This window comes from Dioscorea cayenensis, chromosome 10 (assembly GCF_009730915.1).
Source record: "Dioscorea cayenensis subsp. rotundata cultivar TDr96_F1 chromosome 10, TDr96_F1_v2_PseudoChromosome.rev07_lg8_w22 25.fasta, whole genome shotgun sequence".
In the NCBI taxonomy this organism is placed as follows: domain Eukaryota; kingdom Viridiplantae; phylum Streptophyta; class Magnoliopsida; order Dioscoreales; family Dioscoreaceae; genus Dioscorea; species Dioscorea cayenensis.
The window spans coordinates 20,752,227-20,761,225 of NC_052480.1; the positions used below are offsets into that span (position 1 = coordinate 20,752,227).

General features: G+C 29.6%; 1 long non-coding RNA gene across 1 annotated transcript; it reads left to right on the forward strand.

Moving 5' to 3' along the window:
- The first annotated feature begins 516 nt into the window (after nucleotides 1-516).
- On the forward strand, nucleotides 517-2,261 carry LOC120270897. Its single transcript, XR_005539709.1, has 4 exons — nucleotides 517-531; nucleotides 1,350-1,490; nucleotides 1,862-1,931; nucleotides 2,206-2,261. It is a non-coding gene; the product is annotated as an uncharacterized LOC120270897 (long non-coding RNA).
- Nucleotides 2,262-8,999: the final 6,738 nt, after the last annotated feature.

The window sequence follows — 8,999 nt, forward strand, 5'->3', positions numbered from 1 at the left end:
AGACTTGACGATAATAATTATGTGCTTTTTATCTTGGACCATCCAATGCAGTTCCTGAACTCATAGTTACAGTGCTTTTTCATTATGTCATTACAAAGAATTATCATCAATTTTTTTCTTACATGTAGGTTTTAAAACTGCAGGAAGTTGTGCCTCCGATACTTAGTCGAAGACCGCTACCGAATTTGCTGCCAAATTGCTATAGCTGCTTAATAAAACATTCCATTTTTGTGAATAATGTCTGTGATTTTCTTTCCCCAAGGAATTCAATATTTAATATGCAAGTCATACACACTGCCTTAAGTCTTCTTTTCTTGATTGGTTGCGGGGGCCACGTATAATTTTCTAACAGATATATTTTAAGCAATTTTAATTTTCTGCATCTTTGCTTGAAATACAGAGTATTATTCTTTTTCTGTTATCTTTGATTAGGATATAGCAGGCACTTTGGCAATGGAGGAGGCTGGTGACCTACCTCATGTAAATAAATTACGATCAGCTCTTGAATCAGTTGAGCATAAGAGAAGAAAGGTAGATGCAAGCATGTCAAACTTGCATTTATAAAATTGGTTTTTTTTTTTAAAAAAAAAAATCTAGTCATGTATATGCATGTTTAGAGAATTTATAGCATGCAATGCCCCTGATGTTGTTTCGTGAGAGCATTTAGGCATGGCATACTAGTTTCTTGACATATTTTATATTTACTGTTAATACCTAATTGTGACATTGTACTTTATTGCCATTGATATTTGTGTTAAAATGAACAAAAATGATTTTTACCACATTGTCTTATTCAAGAAATTTTTCTTGTATAAGGGATGCCTGTGCTCCAAAGTTTGCTTTAAGCAAAATGAGATCCATTTGGAGCATTAATTGTTCAATATGAGATAATTGGGAATAATGTTGATGAAATAATTCACATTTTATGACATCAATTAAGAAATGGTTAACCCATTGCTGAAAGAAGAGACATATAATAGACTGTTAGTTTGTTGAGCTTTTTGTCACACTGATTTCATCTATCCATTGCTTACTGGATGCAAACCTGAGTTGAAAATTGCACATATTGGCTTTTACAATCCCTGTTATATTGATTTGTCACTGGTAAAAACATGCATAGCAGCAATAGACCTTCCATCGCGTGGTAGAATTTAACTTCAAGTACTCTACTTGTGACTTTGAAGACTTAAAAATTTGTTACCTTAAGAGGTTGAAATCTAATACTTTGTGAAAGATTATTACATGCCATTGGATTATTTATTATCTCTTTTTGACAGTCCTACCACGGGCTATTTGACAAGATATTGGTATTCATTGTAAATATTATCTTGATTTCTTTTTAATGTTAGATATTACAACAAATGCGAAGCGATGCTGCCTTAATAACAAAAGAAGAAGGTGGTTCACCAATTCACAATCCTTCAACTGCAGCTGAAGATGCACGATTAGCTTCTTTAATATCTCTTGAGAGCATCCTCAAACAAGTAAAGGTCAGCCATCGTCAACTCTACTTTGCGTCATTATATTGCCTTCAGATAAACCAAAGCTAATTGTTTGGTTTTACCAACTTAAATTTGCTTGCAGTTTGGAAAGGACTACTAAAAGAGAACAAGGGTTTCTTCCAATCATACTCTAGATTTTCTACTGACATGTAATAATATACATATATCTATGATTTCATATTTCATGATAAGCTATTGTACAAATGCATTACTTTTCTAAATTGATCATATATGAGTTTCTAAATTAATTATACTGCTTTTATAATTGCAGATAAAGGTCAGGCATAAGGACCTGATCCTCGAAATAAGGGTTTTCTATGTTCTCTGTTCTTTTTCTGAGTTAGGATTACATTTTGTAGTGAACCAGTGACTGAAATCTGCAACAAGAAAGCACAAGCTGCAACAAATGCTGATTGGCTCACAATCTTGGTAAGTTTCCAGCATTTATAAATCTTGAATGACAAACTTGAGGTCAGGCATAAGGACCTGATCCTCAGAATGGCACTATCTCTTAACTTCACTCACATACAAGTTGCTAGCTCTGCCAATTAAATTATATGGTTGCTGGTCCCTGGATATTATAGATGAGAGACATATTTATACTCTAAAAGATTGTAGAGCACTTTCTTGATATTAAACTATTGAATCATTTTGTTATAACCTGATCTAAACTCCATTGATCGCCAGAGCTTTGTTATCGCAGTACTTGTGATTGTGATGGCAACATTTGCTACAGGAGTGGACTCCAATTGCTGTCAGGTTAGATTCCATAACAATGTTACAAGACTATTTATGACTTGTAATCTGCATCTCCATAGATCATTATTATTCAGTATGTTAGTCCATTTCATTCATTTTGGACATTTTGCTGAATGTTAGCAACTCAAGAAGACTGAACCTAAGTCAGAAGATAGTGTTCCATATGGATATAATTTTTTCCATTTTGTTTTCTCGGAGGGGTCAATGTATTTTGCGATGCTTTTAATCGGATGGAATTCACATAAAACCATGAAAAAGTAACTTCCCACTATCATCAGGGAGTTGATTAAACTCGTCATATTACTATTATTGTTGTTGTTTTCTCCTTTCATCATTTCATGTTAGTGTATCAGTTTAACTAAGATTTTTTGTTATATTGCAGATGGACAATAGATGTTGGAGACAATATTACCTACATTGCCAAATTGACTAATATTATATTTGTATTCTCTACATTGCCTAGTATTTCTAGACAATCCATCAGCCATAGTGTTTTTATTGTTAATCAGAAGATGTTGAAGAAGTTGATTAAAGGAATGTGTATGTATTGTTAATTCAATAAAATAATTTTTGTTTAGCAATTCAAAAAAAAAATTGATGGGTGTAATTCAAGAAAATTTAATTAAAATTAATTTCATATAAATTATTTTTTTATAGAATAAACAAAAGAGTGCCAAAAGGGGTGACAAATTTTTTTTCCAAAAACTGTGCCAAATATCGTGAAGAAATATAATATATAAAATCGTGCTAAAAAACCATACCAAATACTGAACCAATAAAACCGTGCCAAACCCATGCCAAATATGGAACCAAAGTCCTTGCCAAATATCAATGTTAATATTTGGCACAATACTAGAAAAAGGGTGCCAAAAATAGTGACAAAATTTGGCACGGAATAAAAAACGGTGCCAAAATTTATTTGTGACCATTCTACAGGCATTGTTAATTTTCAGTGCCAAATATGGTGCCAAAATCAATTTGGCACGGTTTTTAAAGTCATTTCCGTGCCGATATTACCGTGCCGATTTGAGATTTTTCTTGTAGTGTTTGTTATGACTGCTATATTTTCTCAACAAAGTTGGTTTATCCAATTTTATTAAAAAAACCTATGTATGAAAATAAACCATTATAGATGCATTAATAACCTTATCATGATATTCTTAAAAGGTATCCTTCCTTTTAAAAAAATGGGGTTTACACTTATTACTTGTGATGAGTGAAACAAAAACCAATTTATTTTTTTTCTTTTTTTGTTTAAACAACGTGGTAGAACAACACCATCCTCCAAAAAAATTTATTATTTTAATAGTTATAATTTTCAAATTTTTAAAATGGAAAATTTTATCCGTGGTGGTTAATAATGGAATGAAAAGTTCCGGAACGTTTTCATCTAAATAGAGTGCATAAAGAACAAAAATAAATAAATAAATAAATAAAATGTTAATTTCTGACAAAATAATTAAAATTTATTTGTCAATCTCTCTTCTAAATATAACAATATTTTAAATCTTTCTCAATATATCTTTATCTTCTCTTCATTAGACCAACTTTATATTTATCGTTTTTATTAAACTGAACAATAAAAAACAGCAACTCAAATTTGAATTTTCACTAAAATTTTGAGCTTTTATTTAGAAAAAACCAATGAAATTCAGATTTGAAAAACATTACCATAGCTAAAATATAAGAAAAAAAACTAATGAGTACACCATGATAATTAACTTAAAAAGGTTTTATTTATTTATTTAAATTCGTTAATAATATTTGCAGAAATATGGACTTCATAAAATACATATATTAGTGTTGATACATTTAAAATTTTCATTATAGGTAGTTTCATTATTTCCCATATTTTTATAACACCAAGTTTAACTTTTAGCAAAAATTTGGCTTTAAAAATTGACCTTTTAAAAGATAAATAATACATGGATTTTCTTAAATAAAATCAAAGTAATGAGTTAAAACCATTATATAAATAATTGTATTTAACCAAATAATAATATTATAATTAGTGACGAACTTAAAAGACTAGTGCAAAATATGCAAATGAGATGGTTGATTGGTTAGGTTAATTAAATGATTAATTTAAAAGTTTATACATAAAGGTTTTTGATCCATTAACACTAGTACCCAACTGACATGTCATATAAAAAATTCTCACAATGACAGTCTAATACTTCTACAAGGACAAGGTTACCACACATGCATGCATACCAGGAGGATCTTAAAGGTATTTAAAAGAGATGATTATGCATACCTAGGACTGTACAAAATTACTTATGAGTGTACATTTATATAACATATGGTATATATGTGTATCTAAATGTGTGCAGGACATATATATATATATATATATACACTCTATGAATGCATATTCATTTGTCAGAATACATATACATATATGTATGTATATGTATGTAGATAGAAGCCTACATCCGAAAACATGTATATGTATCAGAATACATATCACTACAAGAAATCCAAGAAAAAGTAACGGAAAAACTGGCATGGAAATGTTCCACTGTTATTTGTATACATTAGCAACCGAATTAGTGTCAGATTATCGACTAAATATGACATCACATGTTAAACTTGCTTTTGTTAACTTGCCAATGGAATTTTAATAACTAGCAATGGACTATAGTTGAATAGCAACATAACTTTAGCAATGGAATAGTTCCATTACTATTTAGTTGTTAGAACTTATGCGCTCTAAATTTACCGGGAAATTCCGTTGTGAATAAATTGCAACCAAAGTATTCCATTGTTAGGTTTAGGCATTAGCGACATAGTCAACGTCGGATTACCGATGGAATGAGAATTCATATGTTCAATTTGTTTTTGTTAAATTACCAACGGAATTTTAAGAATAACAACGGAATATAGTTAAATAACAACGGAACTTCAGCAACGGAATAGGTCCATTTCTATTTAGTTGCTAGAACTTATGCGCCCTAAATTTATTGGGGAATTCCGTCATGAATAAATTGCTACAAAACTTGTCCGTCATTATTGGTAAACATGGCAATGGAATCCACATCGGATTACCTATGAAATAAGATTTCATATGTTTAACTTGGTTTTATTAGGAAATATCTTATATTAGTATTATTGTATTGGTTGTAAGTATTTGTTTTCCTTTCTTTACTTATTTACCTAAATTAGTTTGATTCAAATCCCAAAAAAAAATGGATCACATCTATTGTCTAGCCTTAGACTTAGTTTACCATTTATGTTGTATCTTTATATGTATACTTCAGCATAATCAATGAAGGTGTGAAAAACATCTCTCCTTTTTTCATTGTTAGCTCCATTTTTACTTTACACAGTACCAGGGCCATCCTCGAACCATTTTGACAGATACAAGACAAACATCCATATATAAATCCTTCTCCAAACATTCAAACGCCAGCAACATCACTTCAACCATGGAATCATCTAACCCATTTTTTTATCCATCATTGATATCAACCCGGTCACATGGTTGTTCTAACAAAATTGATCAATAGCTCCAATTATCCATCATGGAGCAAATCTATGATTCATGCCCTTAAATGCAAGAATAAAATTGATTTCATTGATGGATCTATTGAGCCACCTTCATAGAGCATCCAACAGAATATGCCCTTTGGAATCAATGCAACAACATGATACTATCATAGTTTACTCATTAAGTGGAACATGATCTTGCAAAGGGAGTCATTCATGCCAAAACGGCTCATCAAGTTTGGGACAATCTCAAAGACCAATTCTCACAAGAAAAATGCACCATCAATTTATCAGATTCAAAAATCACTTGCCTTCCTTTCACAAGGCACCATGACAGTCTCAGCCTACTTCACAAAACTGAAGAGTCTTTGGGATGAATTAGATACATATCATCCTATCGCTACTTGCAACCTGATGAAGGTGCATGTAGAGCAAAGAGAAGAAGACCGTATGATGCAATGCCTCATGGGCCTTAATGACATTTATAGTGGTGTTCGTAGCAATATTCTCATGATAAGTCCACTGCCTAATGTCCACCAGGCCTACTCTCTTGTCATTCAAGATGAAATGCAATGACAAATGACATTAGAGACCACTAAAAGCTTCTCTATTGCTGCTGCAATTAACACTACAAGAAAATTATTAATTACCAATGGAAATTACCCAGGAAACATTTTCCTGGGTACTTAGCTAGGGAATAGATAGGGAATAGAATGGAATGATTAGATACAAAGGTTAAAAACATTACCCAAGGATTACACAGGGAAATAGCTAGGGAATTAGCAAGGGCAAAACCTTCCCAAGCTATTCCATCGCTAAATATCGTGGGAATTACGCGGGTAATATTTAGCAATGAATTACTATCGAAAATTATCCGTTGAAATTTATACCCTAGCTAATCCCTGGGTAAAATTAAACAGTTTTAACATTACCTAGGGATTAGCTAGATAAAATATTCGTTGTTATTTGTCCCTAGCTAATCCCTGGGTAAACTTAACAGCTTTAACATTACCCAGGGATTAGCTAGGAAAAATAGTCGTTGTTATTTGTCCGTTGCTAATCCCTTGGTATTTTATTTCTTAGAATTATAATTTAGCAAGAGATTAGTTTCCGTAGATAAAATCGTTGATCTTAAACATTACCCAGGGATTAGCTAGGGCGATAGCCACATGTTTAGTTCATAGCTAATCCCTAGGTAAATATAAATTACTTGATTATTTTAGAAGTGTATTTGATTGCTTTTTTTTTTTTAAGATTTGTTATTGAATTTAAAAATTATATTATTAATTTTATTAACTTCATTATGACACACATAATTTTATAGCATGATTTTGTTGAAATCAAAAGAAAATAAATTAATAAATGCACTTTTTTCAATTAGCATATAACTAAAATAACGGCAACAATTGCTAGGAAGAATGCATTTTTTTTCCCTGATATTCTTGATAGTCGTGGCATACTAAAACATAAGTAAAATTACAAATTTTAATATGAATCACAACAAAAGATTACATTTTTAATTTTATAATATACCAAACTTTAAACTTAATAGTTGTTTTCTAAAAGATAATTGAGCACCATCTTTCATAAAGACTTATATATATATATATATATTTATTTATTTACCTTTTAATTGTATTTTGGTAAAAAGTCTACTCATTTACTATAATATATTATATTTTTTTTAAGTTTAGGATTAAATATAAGTATATAATTAGTTCAAATTAATGTTATGGGATCCTGGATTCACATCCTCGTCCAAAAATCTTTGCAGTGGGCTTCGGGACCTTAGACTATGAGTCTTTTTTCCAATATGACCTTCTTTTTGTTATAATTATTAGAATGACCCAATGTTAAGTTATTAATTTGTTTTTAAAAGTTAATTTTTTTCAATCATATTTATTTTGGAAAAATATGTTGTTATTATTATTATTATTATTATTATTATTATTATTATTATTATTATTATTATTATTAAATCTTGTTAGTTTTCAAGCCATTTTTAAAATTGTTATTATTACTAACATAATTATTTTTTAAAAGAATAAGTGAAAACTTTTAAATCTTTTTTGAGTTATCATTTTTTATTTTTTTAATAACTAATTGTTTTTTAAAATTATTTTTAAACATTAATACTGAACCTCATAGGTGGGGTTAGAAAACCCTCAACTACGGGGATACCTATGAACAAATAATAACATTTTTAATAATAATAATAATAATAACAATAATGTTTTTTCAAACCCATGTTGAAGGGATCATTCTGATAATTAAAAAAAAGGAAGTCCATATTGGGAAAAAGCTGTAGATTATTCCTAACATAAAAGTTACATTTTTTTCACATATAACCCTGGAAAGTTGGAAATTTGCATGTATCTTTGACAAAGTATGTAATTGTGTTCATAATTTTGTGATAAAAAAATTAACTGATTTTTAAAACTATTTTATCATTTTTTCTTATTCTAAATTGAATGTCAAAAAATAATATTAATAAAATTTAAAAAAGCATTTTTAAATATACATTTTCATAAAAACATATATGAAAATAATTGTAAGAGTTAGTCATTGGAGGCGTGCGGGATGATATATATATATATATATATATATGTATGTTTTTATATGTATAAATAAATATTTGTGTAGAGATTGACAAAAGATTATTATATTTAATTTAGTTTTTATGAATTTATTTATTTTTATTTTTCCAAATTCAGTTTCATATTTTAATATTTTGATCCCTTTTTGCAATCAAACATTTTACAATTAAACAAGGGGAATTATTTTTATAACAAAATTTATTAATAAACAATAATAATTAACTTAAATGTTATTAAATTAATAATAATAATAATAATTTAAAGTTTAGAATATTTAACAAATCAATTTTATAAGAGATTTTAATTTTAGATTATTTTTTAAAAAATAGTTCTTAATAACCCTAAACATAGCATCTCCCCACGCCTCTTCTCCCCCGCCATCGCATGCCTTCTCATAGCATCTGGTGAGCTCTCGCTGAACGAGTTCTTTGTTCTTTTTTCCATGTTTAAATCGGAGTTCTTTCGGAGCGAGAGGGCTTGGTCCGCGTTTCCTGCTTTCTTTGTGATGTTTTTTTTCTCGTTTACAGCCCTTGTTTTGAGGTTTAGAGCTGAAAAGGCGAGATTTCATTGCTTGTTTGGGGTTTCCATTGGATTCTTTGTCTGAGGTAGGTTGGATTTGCGATTTGTTTGTTGGTTTTGTTTGAAATTGCTT